At 51.1% G+C, this 14,894-nt stretch overlaps 1 protein-coding gene across 4 annotated transcripts in view; it reads left to right on the top strand.

Annotated features, from left to right (window-relative positions):
• Positions 1–14,894, top strand: part of Ggta1 (glycoprotein alpha-galactosyltransferase 1 (inactive)) — a 78,237-nt gene that overhangs the window by 17,059 nt on the left and 46,284 nt on the right. Inside the window, exon 1 of one of the 4 annotated variants that reach the window (XM_015988767.3) lies at positions 2,154–2,308. The exons of the other annotated variants lie outside the window; for them this stretch is intronic. The gene's annotated coding sequence lies outside the window, so the exon portion shown is untranslated. Of the gene's footprint in view, positions 1–2,153; positions 2,309–14,894 lie in introns of those variants that run through there. 4 annotated transcript variants of the gene reach the window in all.

Raw genomic sequence — 14,894 nt, forward strand, 5'->3', positions numbered from 1 at the left:
TTCCCTCCCAGTAAATCTCTTGTGAGAAGTTTGTGTAACTTTGTGGTATTCCTTGGCTCTGGGCTGCCGGGACACCTTTCCATCCTAGCTGTGATGCTGACATTTGGTGTTGTGACGCGGATAGGCTCTCCTGGTGCCTGCATTTCCCCTCATGGTCTAAGCTGCACCGGGACCCCGTCCTTCATCTCCAGTCCACCTGAAACACTCACCTTCTGGCTCAGGGATCGCTCAGCACCCCACCCATCATCATCATCAATTAGTTAAACGTTTCCCTGGGTCTGAGGAAGTAACCATTGAGTGTCCGGCACCCCTCTGGTGCTCTTGGAGGTACAGGCATCCCCCAGGCACAGTCTTTAAGGCTGCAGCTGGCCCTCTTCAGCTGACCCCATCTCACCACCCCAGGAGCTGCAACCCTGCAGTTAACTGAGGCCAAACCAGGCTGCTGTGCCCTTCCTGCCTTCTCCCACCTTCCCTGGAGCTGCCTGTAAGGCCACAGCTCCTCTAGGCCCTCGTGGCTGTAAGGCCTACCAGGAGACTTAATTAATTACTGCTTCAGTCTCATTGTTTTGGTATGTTTAAGATGATTCAATCTTCTTAAGCCAGAGATTTGAAAGATGTTTACTTGAGAAGACCCAGGAAAGAGATTAAACAATAAGGAGCTACAGGGAGGTGAGTTTGAGAGTGGAAACGATTAGTGACATGCTGGGTTTGGTGGCTGAGGCAGGTGGATCTCTGTGAGTTCCAGGCCAAGGGCTACATGGTGAGGAACCCCCCCCCCCCCCATCTAGGTGTAGAAGATAAGGGAAGCCTTGTTGAGTCTCCATTGCTCACAACTCCTTATGCTGGTGCGTGCGCATCTTCACGGCCTGACTTGTTAGCTCACGTCTACGGCGCGTGCGCATCTTCACGGCCTGACTTGTTAGCTCACGTCTACAGCGTGTGCGCATCTTCACCGCCTGATTTGTGTTAGCTCACGTCTACGGCGTGTGACCGGTAGCTTTTGCCACTGTTGTTGTGCTCACAACACTGCAGTCAAAGCCCTCTCACCAGACAGCAAGCTGATGGGGTGTTTTGATCTTTCCAAGCACATGTTCCTTTATGTGACATGCAGGATGCTGCAAGGGTTGCACTTTGGCCTTGGCCTTGACCTCACCCCCACATACCTCAATCTTTATTCCAGCCTCAGAAATTACTGCAATTCCTGGGACCCTCTTAGCCCTGCTTAGAACTCCCCCCCCCCCCCACACACACACACAAACACACTCCCTCCCAAGTCTGGCCTATACAGACTCCTACTCATCCTTCAAGGCCCATCGGGCCACTGCCCTTTCTCTGAAGTCAGCCTCTTCGTTGTGTCCTAGGTGGGTTAGGCATTCCTTCCCTCTCCACCAGTCCCCTGGGCATCCTGCAGCATCAGCCTCAGCTGCGTGGCCACCAGGTGCTGTTATTTCTTTCCTTCTGGGACCTGACGGAGCTGGAGAGTTCACAGTTGGCTTTACAGACCCCAGAGTTCTCTGGATGGCACACACTGGCGGCTGATGTGGCTGGTGGGGACACTGCCTGGGGTCCCTTGCTCTTCCTTTTTCTTTCTTTCTTCCTTTTTTCCTTCTTTCCCTTCCCCTCCCCACCCCACCTCTTCCCTCTCCTCTCCTTCCTTCCCTCTCTTCCTTTCTTTCTCTCTCTTCCTTTTCTTCCTTTCTCTTTCTTTGCTCCTTCCTTCCCTTCCCTTCTCCTTCTTCCTTCCTTCTCTCTCCTTCTTTAGATCTTGAGTGTAAGTGTGTTGCTCACATGTGTGTATGTGCAGTGTGTGTGCCTGGTGTCTGTAGACATCGGAACAGGGCATTGGATCCCTGGAACTGGAACTCCAGATGGTTGTGAGCCAGCATGTGAGTGTGGGGAACAAACCCAGCCTTCAGAACAAGTGCTCCTAACCACTGAGCCATCTCTCCAGTCCCACACTTCAGTCCTGAACGGCTGTCACACTTGAGTCCTGCTCCATAGATGGGCTCCTGGGAACATTGCCTTCCCTCCTGAGAGGAGGCTGGCCGGAGGCATTTGGAAAGTGAAAGAGCAGCTGAGAGTCTTAGGCCAGACTGTAGGCAGAAGTCATCACTTAGCATACTTACCCAGAATTACTTGTGAGAAGCCTTCCTATCTAAAAAGAGGAAGTAGCAATGGATCGTCTAGGTCTCCGGCCAGGGCTGATCTTATCTTAGTGCCCAGTCTCCACCAGAAGGCTGCAGGGCTTTGGGACGTGGAATTGAGAGAAGCTGTGGAAATTTCCTGTGGAAGCAAGGCCCCACACAGAGTGAGTAAGATGGAGGAGGAGCATGTAGACAGACAGGCGGGAAGCTGAGGGAAGGGAGGGCTTGGCACTTCTTACAGGCTGGGGAGGGAGACAGGCCCTGGAAGAATGAACTCATCTGACTGTGGGGTGATCGCAGGATTCTGGGGAGAAGCGGGAAGGAGTCACAGAATTGATAAGACCAGAATTATCTACTCAGTGGATAGCTCGAGAAGCGAGATTGTGTGATCCTGGGAGGACAGCTGGATAGGAATTGTTTCTCCGTTTCACCTGCAGGCAAACTGAGGCTTGGCCAGGAAGGGAGAGTGAAATGGGAGAGTGAGTCACGTCAGCTAGATACTGGACTCCAGCAGCGTGGCTGGGAGTCCTGGAGTGACCAGGGAAAGTGTTCTGGAGGCAGCTGCTGGGTCCTAGGGAATCGGAGAAGGCGCTTGCCTGAGGCAGAGAGAGAGAGAGAGAGAGAGAGAGAGAGAGAGAGAGAGAGAGAGAGAGAGAGACAGAGAGAGACAGAGAGAGAGAGACAGAGAGAGACAGAGAGAGAGTGGTGAGAAAGAAGCAGTTGCTGGAAACGCTGGGGGGGGGCGGGGCGAGGCGTTAGGACTAATCTTGTCATTGCCCCCCACCCCCCACAAGGCCTCATGTTCTTGCCTGATTATAGCCACCACACCCAGTTTATCAGATGCTGGGGACCAAACACAGAGCCTCCTGGAGGTTGGGCAAACACTCTACCAATTCAGCTGCAGCCCTGACCCTAGGGTTTGCTAGTAACAAGGCTATTTCACTGGGCCTGTGGGCCCCTTCTCAGGAGGGGTCGGAGGACCCTTTCACAGGGATTGCCTAAGACCATCGGAAAAAGCAAATATCTCCATTACAATTCGTAACAGTAGCAAAGTTACAGTCATGAATTTATGGTCGGGGTCACCGGGTTAGGAGGGCTGAGAACCCCTGATTTTGATGCTTTGGTCTGGGCTCTTCTGAGGCTAGGCAAGGGCTGTGGGCTGAAAGAGAGCTGGTCATGTCCCACCTAGCTTAGTGCTTCTGGCTGCGGTGGTGTGTGAGCCTCAGTTTCCCTGCCAGTCAGACAGCATGGGCCCAGGTTGATCAGATAACCTGCCTGAATACCCACAGCTAGCCAAAAGGAAGCATCCAAACCCACAGGAATTCTCAAAGTAAAACCCGAAGAGAGGAGGTGCCTGCTATTCCAGAGAACCCCAAGTTGTCAGCTCTCTCTTGATGGCATAAACACCAGGAAGTGGCTTTCCAGATGTGCCCTGCTGGAGACTTGCCATGACTCTGCCAGTTGTGCAAATTTGCACAACTGCCCACTCTCCATTCTTTTCAAGACAGGGTTTCTCCGTGTAACCCCGACTGTCCTGGAATTCTGCACTGTAGACCAGGCTGGCCTTGAACTCACAGAGATCCACCTGCCTCTGCCTCCCAAGTGCTGGGATCGAAGGTGTGCGCCACCACCGCCCGGCCCTCAGTCCATTCTTAAGTTTGTTAATTCATTCAGGATTGATGGAGCTCTTACTAAGACTGTACACCAGCCTGCGGAGAGGTGGAAATCCCCCTTGGGAGACAGTGGTTAGACATCTGAGTGTGCACTGAGTCTCTGCATGAGAGACAAGCCTGAGTCTTGGCTGAGGTGACTCGGGAATGCTTCCTGCAGATGTGACCTTTGCATTGAGAGTGAAGAAGATGTGACCTTTGCATTGAGAGTGAAGAGGGAAGTGTCTGAGGCAGAGGAACCCTTGGTGAGAACCCAACCTCCCTGCAGCTGCTCCGAAGGCTGAGAGCAGTGTTGGCTGGAGGCAAAAAGGAAGCCAGAGGAGAGAGCAAGCCTGGTACCCACTCAGATGCCCAGAGGGGTCAATTAGTGTTAGTCACACCCAGGGAGCAGCTGCCTGCCTTCTTCCAGCTTCTAGAAGTCCATGAGTGCATATGTGGCGGGCCAGCTGTCCCTTAGGAGGAACTGCCATTCGTTGAGGAGAAGCCACAACACTCACAAAAGTCGCAATGAGGTTGGGGGGACTTGACTCCCAAGGGTAGGAGACAGTCTGGGGTTGCTGATGGATGCCTGTAGATCCTTAGGAACATCTGGTTTGTGTGTTAGCCAGTACCATGCAAAGGAAGGGTAAATAATATTTTGAAATGCCAACTGGACTGAGAGTTTGGGATGTCATCTGTAATACTACATCTTTAATCACTAGGGAGGTGCTCAGTGTCTCCCCAGAAGGTGGATGTGCAGAGATGGTGGGCATAGACAGCAGAGGGAGATGCCAGCACCCGGGGCAGACGAGGATGCCAGGAAGGATATGTGCTGCTACTGAACCAGTCAGGTCTGGACAACACACAGGGACTTGCTCAGGATCATGACCCACACACAGTTGAGAACTGCTGACCTGGAGGAACTAGAGTTTTCCATGCAGCCTTATGCTAAGAGTCTCCGAGGCCCTTCCAATTGTAACCTCTCTGATGTGCTTAAAAAGAGGACCACCTCCGCCTTCAGTCCTGGCCTGGTTCTGGGAAAGGAACTCAGGGCTTTATGTTTGCTGGGTAAACACTCTACCATTGAGCTATGTTCCCAACCTCTGAATACAGAGGGTTAATTTATCAAAAAGAAAAAGGCCGGGATGTAGCTCGGTTGGTAGAGTACTTGCCTAGCATGCACAAAGACATGGGTTTTGCTGCCAGCACAGCATAAATGGAGCATGCATGGTGGTGCAGGGATGCTGCCTAAGCACTTGGAAGGTGGAGGCAGGAGGGTTGGAAAGTCAGCATTGGCTACATAGCTATCCTGGGGTACTAGAGACCTGGACACTGTTGAAGACCCGCCCCCACCCCACCCCCATGAGATTTCATTGTATAGCCCAGGCTAGCCTTGGACTCAGAGATCTGTCTGCCTCATGAGTGCTTGGATTAAAGGTGTGAGCCACCACTTCCATCAAAAAGAACCGTATTCTTTTAAGCAAATAGATCTACCAAATCACCCTAAATGCCCACATGTTAAGGACTAGGTCTCAAATATTATTAAGGACCAGCCTTAATAATACTCTTCCCAGGAGTCCAGAAGAGAAACTACGAACAGCGAGAATTATTTTCAGGAAATGAATCTAAGTACAGCAAGCTCTTTGTCCGTCTATTCCTCTGGGATAAAATCCCATCTACACAGCTTCAGTTCTGTTCTCGTGCCTAGCTCCCTTCCTGCCTGAGTTCTCTCCACATTTATCTGCTGTCCCCTTTAAGTTCTATCTTAATTCTCGCATCTTGCAGCATCTACCACCTTCCCTGGGGTGGGGACTGAGGACTCCTCCTCATCCACAGGAAGACACAGCCTCTCGCAGTCGCAGGCGGCTGGAGGACAATGGTGTTGGCAGATATGTGGTGACTGGTTCTTCCAAACACAGCACTTTGCTGTGTGATGTTTCCCAGTTTCCACGGTGTAAATATTTCCACCCTGTCCATTTCCAATTGCTGCCTGAAGACCGGAAGAAAGGTGCGGGGAGCCCGCGGTGGCTGGCGTTTTCCACTCTGCCGACATTCAGTTGATAAAGCAAACCCAGAGGATAGCTAACACCATGGTCAGGAAGGATGGTGTGGCCACTTCCTTCCTTCTTAGTGTGGCCCGTTGACTGGTAAGACTTGTGAACGTGTCTAGCTGAACTTTATTTTCCATGGTCTCTTAGTCTTGATTATTGTCACACACTTATGTATACATTATGAAAACAGCCTACCGAGTTCATTAGTGTGTGTGTTTGGGGATGATTGCTTGGGTGGGATCCCCTGTCTGGGGCATCCTCTGACTGAAGGGACTGTTGAGAGCTCCAGGTCAGACCCTCCCCTGGCCTTTGTCGAGGGCTTCTGTTTGAGCCTGGGGTGGGAGCTGAGTGGTGAACACACATGTAATCCCAGCACTTGGGAGGCAGGAGAAAGGACGATCAGGAGTCCAAAGCCATCCTCACCAACATTAAATTAGAGGCCAGCCTGGGCTACGGGGGCCTGTCTAAACACACACACACACACACACACACACACACACACACACACACACTACACTACACTACACTACACTTACACAAACACAGTCATACCCCCACACCTACACACACACACACACACACACACACACACACTATACTACACTTACACAAACACAGTCATACCCCCACACCTACACACACACACACACACACACACACACACTACACTACACTACACTTACACAAACACAGTCATACCCCCACACCTACACACACACACACACACACACACACACACACTATACTACACTTACACAAACACAGTCATACCCCCACACCTACACACACACACACACACACACACACACACACACACACACACACTACACTATACTTACACAAACATAGTCATACACACACACACACAGACACGCACTCGACATTCATTTGCTCTGTAACTCTTCCTGACACTTGTCCCCCTCTCTTTGTCCCTTGTTTTCAGCTTTAGGTCGGCTCCTAAGCATCCCTCTAAAGCAGTGGTTCTCAACCCATGGTCACAACCCCTTTCCTTCACAGGTGGGGTTGAGTGACCCTCTCACAGGGGTCACCTGAGACCATCGGAAAGCACAGATACTTACATTACGATTCGTAACAGTAGCACAAGTACAGTTACAAAGCAACAATGGAAGTAATTTTATGGTTGGGGCCACCACAGCACGAGGGGGTGCAGCATTAGGAAGGTTGAGAACCATGGACCTAAAAGCCCACGAGTTAAAGGCTCCATTTCCACAGCAGTGCTGTTTGGAGTTGAGAACTTTAAGGAGTGGGGCCCAGACAGAAGTCTCAGGTTACAGGAAGCATGCACTCGGGGGTGGGGGGGCAATGGGTTCCTGTAGACCCCCTTTCTCTGTCCTCCTCTGTTTTAGATGAAAAGAAATTTAGTTAACTGTATGCATGTGTGCGAGAGTGCCACGGAGGCCAGAAAAGGCATCAGATCCCCTGGAGCTGGAGTCACGGGTGGTAGTGGGTGTGGGTGCTGGGAACAGAATTTGGCAGGAGCAGCAAATACTTTCAAGCCCTGAGCTGTCTCTCCAAACCTTTTTCTTTTTTTCATAGCCCAGGCTTGCCCCAAACCCCAATAGCCAAGGCTGGTATTACTCTCCTGTACGCCTGACTCCATTTCCTCTATGCTAGGAACATACATATATGCTACCAGGACCAGCTTCTTCTCCTCTTCCTCCTCTTCCTCTTCTTTCTTTTTTTGCTTCCTGGCCATGAGGGAAGCGGCATTCCTTTCTGACATAAAGTACTGCCATGTCCCCACAACGGCTGTATCCCCAGAGGCCATCAACTCTGTATTGAAACTTCAAAAAGCATGAACTAAAGCATTCTCTCTCTCTCTCTCTCTCTCTCTCTCTCTCTCTCTCTCTCTCTCTCTCTCTCTCTCTCCTCCCTCCCTCCCTCCAAGACAGGGTTTCTCTGTGTAGTTTTGGAGCCTGTCCTTGAACTTGCTCTGTAGACCAGGCTGGCCTGGAACTCACAGAGATCAGCCTGCCTCTGCCTCCCTAGTGCTGGGATTAAAGGCGTGTGCCCCCACCACCCAGCAAGCATTCTCTTTATAAGCTGAATATCTCAATTACTGTTACAGTTAGAAAGCTAACACTTGCCAAGTTGGGTGTGAGTGCCTTGAGGACAGACAGCTGGCCTGCTGGCCTCACCACTGAATCCCAGGCTTAGCCCGGTCCTGCCCTGTACCTCACAGGCACTCAAAATATGGTTGACTGATGTAAGGAGCCTTCTGGCCTTCCCATCCTCCCACCTTTGCTGTGAGGTGTATCTTTCCTTGAGCCATAGTTTATCTGTACAAGAGAAGGGTTCGAGGATTGACCTTCGGGTTTCCTTCAGCTGTGAAATGCCCCTGTGCCTGGTTGTCGCCAGTCACCGGCTGAGGCCTGCCAGCAGCAGCTCTCTGATGGGGTGCTTTCGGACCTTTATTTACTCCAGGCTTTGACAGCTGAGCAGCCACAGTAGTCAGGGGACAGTGGGGCAAGAGGTGTGATCGTGACCACTGCAAACTGTATGTTGTGTGTTCAGAACAGGCCAGAGTGGAGATGCAACATGGGTGAGCACCTCAGATTCACTCCGTGTTTGATTTTTAAGTTGGGTTTTGGTCATTTCATGTTCCTAGCCTTTCATTATTGCAAAGGTTTTTTGGCTCATTCATTCGGTAACGTGCCAATACGTGGAGCCGAAAACCACAGCTTAAGAAGCCGTGTGCTAATCCACTGTGGGACATGCTCTGCATCTGGCCGACCAGGAAATGATTGCAGGGTTATCTAGAGTTCATCAAGGCTTGTGCTTGCAAAAGGTCCGGTACAGGCTGCTGCAACATCCCTGGCTGAGGCTGTACTTCCAGGTACCAGTCAACTGTAGTCTTCACTGTGGCATTGTCTCCAGGATTCCATGGAGCGTTGAAGATGACGGCTTTTGCATACGGGTAGTCTAGCTGGTTAATGCTCACAGCAGCCAGGGCAGCAAGAGTCTGACAGCCAGTAACTAGGGAATCAAGGTCTTTGTTTCTCTTCAGGAACAGGAGATTGGAAGAATTGCCTGCAGAGTGGCAGAAAGCACTTAGCAGCACTGTGACTTTTGGCGGGTTCTTTGAACAGTGTGTAACACCTGCCCAGTGCCCCAGGGGAAAATGGGTATCCTTACACTCTCCCACACAGCGTGATAGAGGTAGAGGTCCACAACTGAGTGACTTCAAGGAGCAGGGATGTGCTGGTTCTCAGAACTGTCCATTTTCATCTGTCGTTACCAGAGGCTTCTTCCCTCTGGTGCCCATGGGTAGTCCTGGCCTAGCTTTTTGAGCTACACGCAGAGGAAGTGGACCCTCTGAACAGTGCTGAGCACACCTTCCTCAGAGCCAGCTGAAAGTGTGTGGATGTTCCTTTGTTTCTAGGTAGGATGTGTTAGGGTCAGGGAAAGGTGAACAGCCTGGGTGCCTGCTGGGACCCAGCGGGGTGTCACCAAGAGTGGGAACATACTCCTACTCCTCATTTGCATACCCCACCTTACATCTTGGCACAGTTCTGCCCCACCCTCCACCCCCACCCCTGCCGGGACTCAGGGGACTGGTATTTTGATCATATACAGTAAAATGACTCAAAAATCTCAGGGTTCTGTGGGCCATGTGGTGAGAACCACTGCCCTGGGAGACTCCACACAGTTGCCTTCGCTTTCATTTTCTCATCCGCGGGTGTAACAGATCCAGCCTGACTTACGATGGGGCTGTGCTGGGATAAATCCACAGTGACATGAAATATCACAAATCAAAATCTCAGTGAGTGCGCCTAGCTGGGGCAATGTCCTGGCTTACTGTAAGGTGTGTAGTCTGTGTAGGGTCTTGGGTTTTTGCTTTGGGATTGGGGTCCCACCACTGCCCAGTGTCATGGCAGGACTGTCTCACTGCATGTCATTAACCTGAAAATGATCAAAATCCAAAATGCAAGTGTGGTCTCAACAGCACACGGGCGGCATTTCCAGCATCAGGAAGTTGAAAATTTTAAGTCAACCATCGTTAAGTCCAGAAGCTTCTGGAAGGGAGGCTCCGCAGGCTGAGGGGAGAAGCAGAGGTGCAGCCCAGCTGCAGACACTCACTCCTTTTGAAAAGCAGAGAAGCAGGCTTACTGCTTTTCACCTCCCATGCCCTAGAGGCGAGGCCTAGCTCCCTCCAGACAGAGGCACTCTCCACCCTAAAGGAACTTGGGTTCCGCGTGGTTGGGGCAGAGAGGTAGTTCAGAAACTCCCTCTCGAGCCACATACTGCTGGCTTGCTGCTCATGTCACATTTCCTGTTTGCCTTTGGGACCCAAGTGGAACCTTGGGTGAAGGGCAAGGGGGTGGGTGGAGCCTTCTTACCAAAACTGCGCTAGTTGGAGGTGGAAAGAGACTAAAATGAGCCAAACTTTCCTTGTGTAGATAGGGAAACGGAGAGAAACTGAGGAAAAGCATGTGAGAACCTGTCCCTGCTCCCATAGTCTACCAGAAGTCATGAATTAGGAGTATGATGAGGGTCTAAAACCATCAGAGTAGCCCACTTGCCCGCATCCCACAGCTCAGGAGTTGAGCCTGGCAGTGTCTGGTCTGGGCGGGAGAAGATTTTCACATTGAGCCAAGAGAACAAATTATTTTCAAATCAACACACAGCAAACACACCGAAAGCCTCCTTTGCTGGCTGCTGACTGAGGAGCAGTTTATATCTGCCACCGGGGGGTGGAAATCGATCAAGCAATCAATTACACATGTCCAAACAGTGGCCAGGCCAGGGCCAACTTCAGTCCTCTCCCTGCTTCCAGCGCTTCGATTTAAGGCAAGAGGCCGGAGGTAATCACATAACTAAAGAAGTGCTGCCAGAAGAGTTGGGGTACTAAAAATAATGCTCTTTCCTCATGCCAAAGTAGGGTTAGAAAACCCTAAAGCAAGTGAGAGAGATAGGTCAGATATAGAGCTCTTGCAAGGGGTGTCCTGCACTAGCAACACACACACACACACACACACACACACACACACACACACGCACGCACGCACGCACGCACGCACGCACGCACGCACGCACGCATCAGGAGTCCCTAAGGCTGGCTGTCTCTTAATTGTGGCCTTGAACAAGTACTTGAGCCCTCCATGAATTGGCTGATGGACAGAGGCCTCTGTGAAGGTTGCCAGCAAGTCAACACAGAGCTGGACCTGGGACCGGACTGTAGGCCCCTCTCTTTGAGCGAAGTCTCAAGGAGTGTATATGTGGGTCTCCTCTCTGCCCCCTTGTTTTACTTTCCGTCACCTGTCACTGACTGCAACTTCCCTTTCCCCTGGTCACCAGTGAAGACTGTTTCAAAGGAGTACCACTGGGTTAGTCCTCACTGCAGTCCCGCGGAGTGGACCCTCTTCCCATTGGAGCTCGAGGACACTGCCACACAATGGAGTGGGGAGAGAAGTGTGGCTCACTGCAGCACCCCAAACCCCCCCTCATTCTCCTGTCTGTCCTTGAGCCACCCCAGAGCAGGCCATGGAGGAAGCAGGCGAGGTGGACCCCTGGGGTTGGGAACCAAGGCCACCCTGGCAAGCAGACATGCTGGCTGGCCTTCAGATCAATACTCTAAACATTTGCTCGGAGTTTATGTGGCGTGAAGCCAGGTGGAGGGGGTGGGATCTGCTCTGGTTCCCGGGGTCCCACCCCACACAAGGACCTTTGCAGAAGCAGAAGGGACAGAAAGTGACTGACAGAGATGCGTTCCAAGCTGCAGTGAGTTTTGTCCTGAAGAGGAAGAGGAAAAGGAACCCCCGGCACCCAGTTCCTGTCCTTCACTCAGCCTTTTCTCTTGGGTTTGTGGTTGAACTTTCCAAGCCAGACGGCTTCTGGGGTGGCTCCTCAGATTTACTTTGGTTCCATTTTTATGAAATTTATTTAAAATGTAGACGAGAACTGGATTCTTATAAACGAAGACCATGTTGCCTGCCACTCATTTCTGTTGGTAGACCAGCCTGGACTGTGTTTCAAGTGGCGTCCTTGAACTTGGCTCCTTTTGCAAATGAACAACAGAAAATATGGCTTATGTTTATGCAAAGTCAACATTGCTCTGTTATTTTTAATTTATTTTTATTTTTACTTTTTGAGTGTCGGAGAACCACCTAAGTTAATACACTTTTGTCTGGTCACAGAAGTCCTACATTCTCACTGTAGAACAGCAAGTGCAGAGGTCAGGCGGAAGTGTGCCGTCTTCCCACAGGCTGAGACTCACCCCTTCCGCTATGCTCTCATATCTTACCCTTCACCCCCTTTCCTTCAGTCTATTTAGTTTCCAGGCCTTGCTGTCCAGCTACAGTGTTAGCATTTTAGGGGAAGACATGAGGGGTTTGTCCAATCTCTGCATCTCCCACAAGGCCAGGCACACAGTAGATGTTTTATAATTGTTTATTGATTGGAACAGGATCTGGTACATTTCCAGTATTTGGAGGATAGGACCGCCCAGATAGGCAGGTGTGGAGGTCACATGGCCCCTCCCGTACCTGAGGGTCATGGGACTCAGCTGTCAGTGCTGGTCAGCACTCAGCTGTCTGGTGAGACTGGGGAGCACTGTCCTGGCATTATCTCGCAGCAGCTGGCCCCAGCCAGGGGTTTCCTAATATCCATAGTATTTCTGTTTGGGCACCTGAAGTTTATGTAAGTTCAGTATAAAGGACATGGGACAGTTAACACGTGAGTGCCACCAGAGGTGAGCCAGCACATGGATGCTAAGACAAAGGTGGCCTTCCTGTCTGCAAGGAGGCCCACTCCAGATGGGCCCTGCTAGTGTCGTGGAGCCGCCTTTTACCCCACCTGTGACTCAGCAACTGGTGTTTTGCCAGTGAACTCACTGGATGCTGAAGGATGTTGGGGAAACATGGAATGTGTTGATTATGATGAATGTTACAAGTGGAATACGTTGCTTAAGTTCAAGGTCAGCCTGACGTGTGGATGGGCTAGAGTAGGAGTCTCTGCTCTTTATTAAATTGCCTTTGATCCCAGTACTTAGGAGGCAGAGGTAGGCTGTGAGTTTGAGGTCAGCCTAATCTGTATAGTGAGTTCCAGGCCAGCCAGGAAAAAGAAAAAAAGTTTTAAAAAGTTGAATTTATTTACTTGTGTGTATATGAGTCTTTTTACTTGTAAAATCTAATTATAATTGTCATATGACCCCATGATAGGGAAAACATTTTTTTTCTCTTTGCATGTGTGTGTATGTGTGTATGCACGTCCAAAAATGCAGGCACCGTGGAATGCATGCACGTGGAGATCGGAAGACAGCTTGCAGGGGTTGGTTCTCTCCTTCCGCTGTGTGGGTCCAGGTGCAGAGCTCAGACTGACAGGGGCAGCAAGTGCCTTTGCCCACTGAGCCCGCTCACTGAGCGGGTCATCTCCTGTGTAGAGATGACTGAAGAATCATTTACCTTGGAGCAGCCAGAGACTCTGGATTCTGTGGGACTGAAAGGGGACAGAGTCCTCTGTGGCCTTGGGCTCCTTTGGCTGGCCTCTTCTGAGATTGCTTTTACGTATAAAGATAAAGTAGGCAGGCCAAGAGAGGAGCCGAGGCATACTGAACAGCAAAAGAACGAATTCTGATTCTGATTCTTAAGGTTGTCTCTCAGCTTGGTAGAACTGAGCTGGGTCCCCATCTGTAAAATGGGGTGATCTTGATGCCTCACAGAAAATAGGAGTGGAAGGAAGTGAGAGCCATGTGCCCAGGACCCTGCCTGGCAACGTTTGCGTCTTCAGCGAGAAACATTAGCAGTGGCGGTTATTATCATCAACATTAGCGGGGTTATACGGGCTACAGATCCTCAGTGCTAAGGCGTTCACAACCTGAACCGGGGGAGGAGACAGATGGCATGGTGGTCCCTGAGGGAAGACACACAGATGCTGAAGAGAAGCCCGGACAAAGGCAGGGGAAGTGCCCGGAGAGGAAGTTGCTTCTTGGCTGGAAGAAAACTGTGTAGGGGTGAAGCCTCTGTGTGACCAGGCTCGGATTGGTTCTGGCGTTGACCCTGAGTGTGGGCAAGTGAATTCTGGACTTGTTCCTCTCTGCAAGATGGGGCTTCTCAGGGGCATTAGGTGCCCCCGCCCTCGGCCCCCCCCCCCGCCCCCATCAGCAGGTTAAATCAGCAGGTCATCCTGGGCTAGCTGGGGCTGCGCTCACTCAGGAGCCAGGTGAAGAGTCTTCTTGAAACTGCTCCGTGGCACAAAGAGAGTCCAGTAATGCCTGTGTGAGCGGTCAGTAAGGTCTGTGTGAGCGGTCAGTAAGGTCTGTGTGAGCATCAGAAGGTCTGTGTGAGTGGTCAGTAATGCCTGTGTGAGCGGTCAGTAAGGTCTGTGTGAGCGGTCAGTAAGGCCTGTGTGAGCATCAGTAAGGTCTGTGTGAGCATCAGAAGGTCTGTGTGAGTGGTCAGTAATGCCTGTGTGAGCGGTCAGTAAGGTCTGTGTGAGCGGTCAGTAAGGTCTGTGTGAGCGGTCAGTAAGGTCTGTGTGAGCATCAGTAAGGTCTGTGTGAGCATCAGAAGGTCTGTGTGAGTGGTCAGTAAGGTCTGTGTGAGCATCAGTAAGGTCTGTGTGAGCATCAGTAATGCCTGTGTGAGCATCAGTAAGGTCTGTGTGAGCATCAGTAAGGTCTGTGTGAGCATCAGTAAGGTCTGTGTGAGCATCAGTAAGGTCTGTGTGAGCGGTCAGTAAGGTCTGTGTGAGCGGTCAGTAAGGTCTGTGTGAGTGGTCAGTATGGTCTGTGTGAGCGGTCAGTAATGCCTGTGTGAGCGGTCAGTAAGGTCTGTGTGAGCATCAGTAAGGTCTGTGTGAGCATCAGAAGGTCTGTGTGAGCATCAGTAATGCCTGTGTGAGCGTCAGTAATGCCTGTGTGAGTGGTCAGTATGGTCTGTGTGAGCGGTCAGTAATGCCTGTGTGAACGGTCAGTAAGGTCTGTGTGAGCGGTCAGTAAGGCCTGTGTGAGCGGTCAGTAATGCCTGTGTGAGCGGTCAGTAAGGCCTGTGTGAGCGGTCAGTAAGGCCTGTGTGAGCATCAGTAAGGTC

This window comes from Peromyscus maniculatus, chromosome 4 (assembly GCF_049852395.1).
Source record: "Peromyscus maniculatus bairdii isolate BWxNUB_F1_BW_parent chromosome 4, HU_Pman_BW_mat_3.1, whole genome shotgun sequence".
Lineage (NCBI taxonomy): Eukaryota > Metazoa > Chordata > Mammalia > Rodentia > Cricetidae > Peromyscus > Peromyscus maniculatus.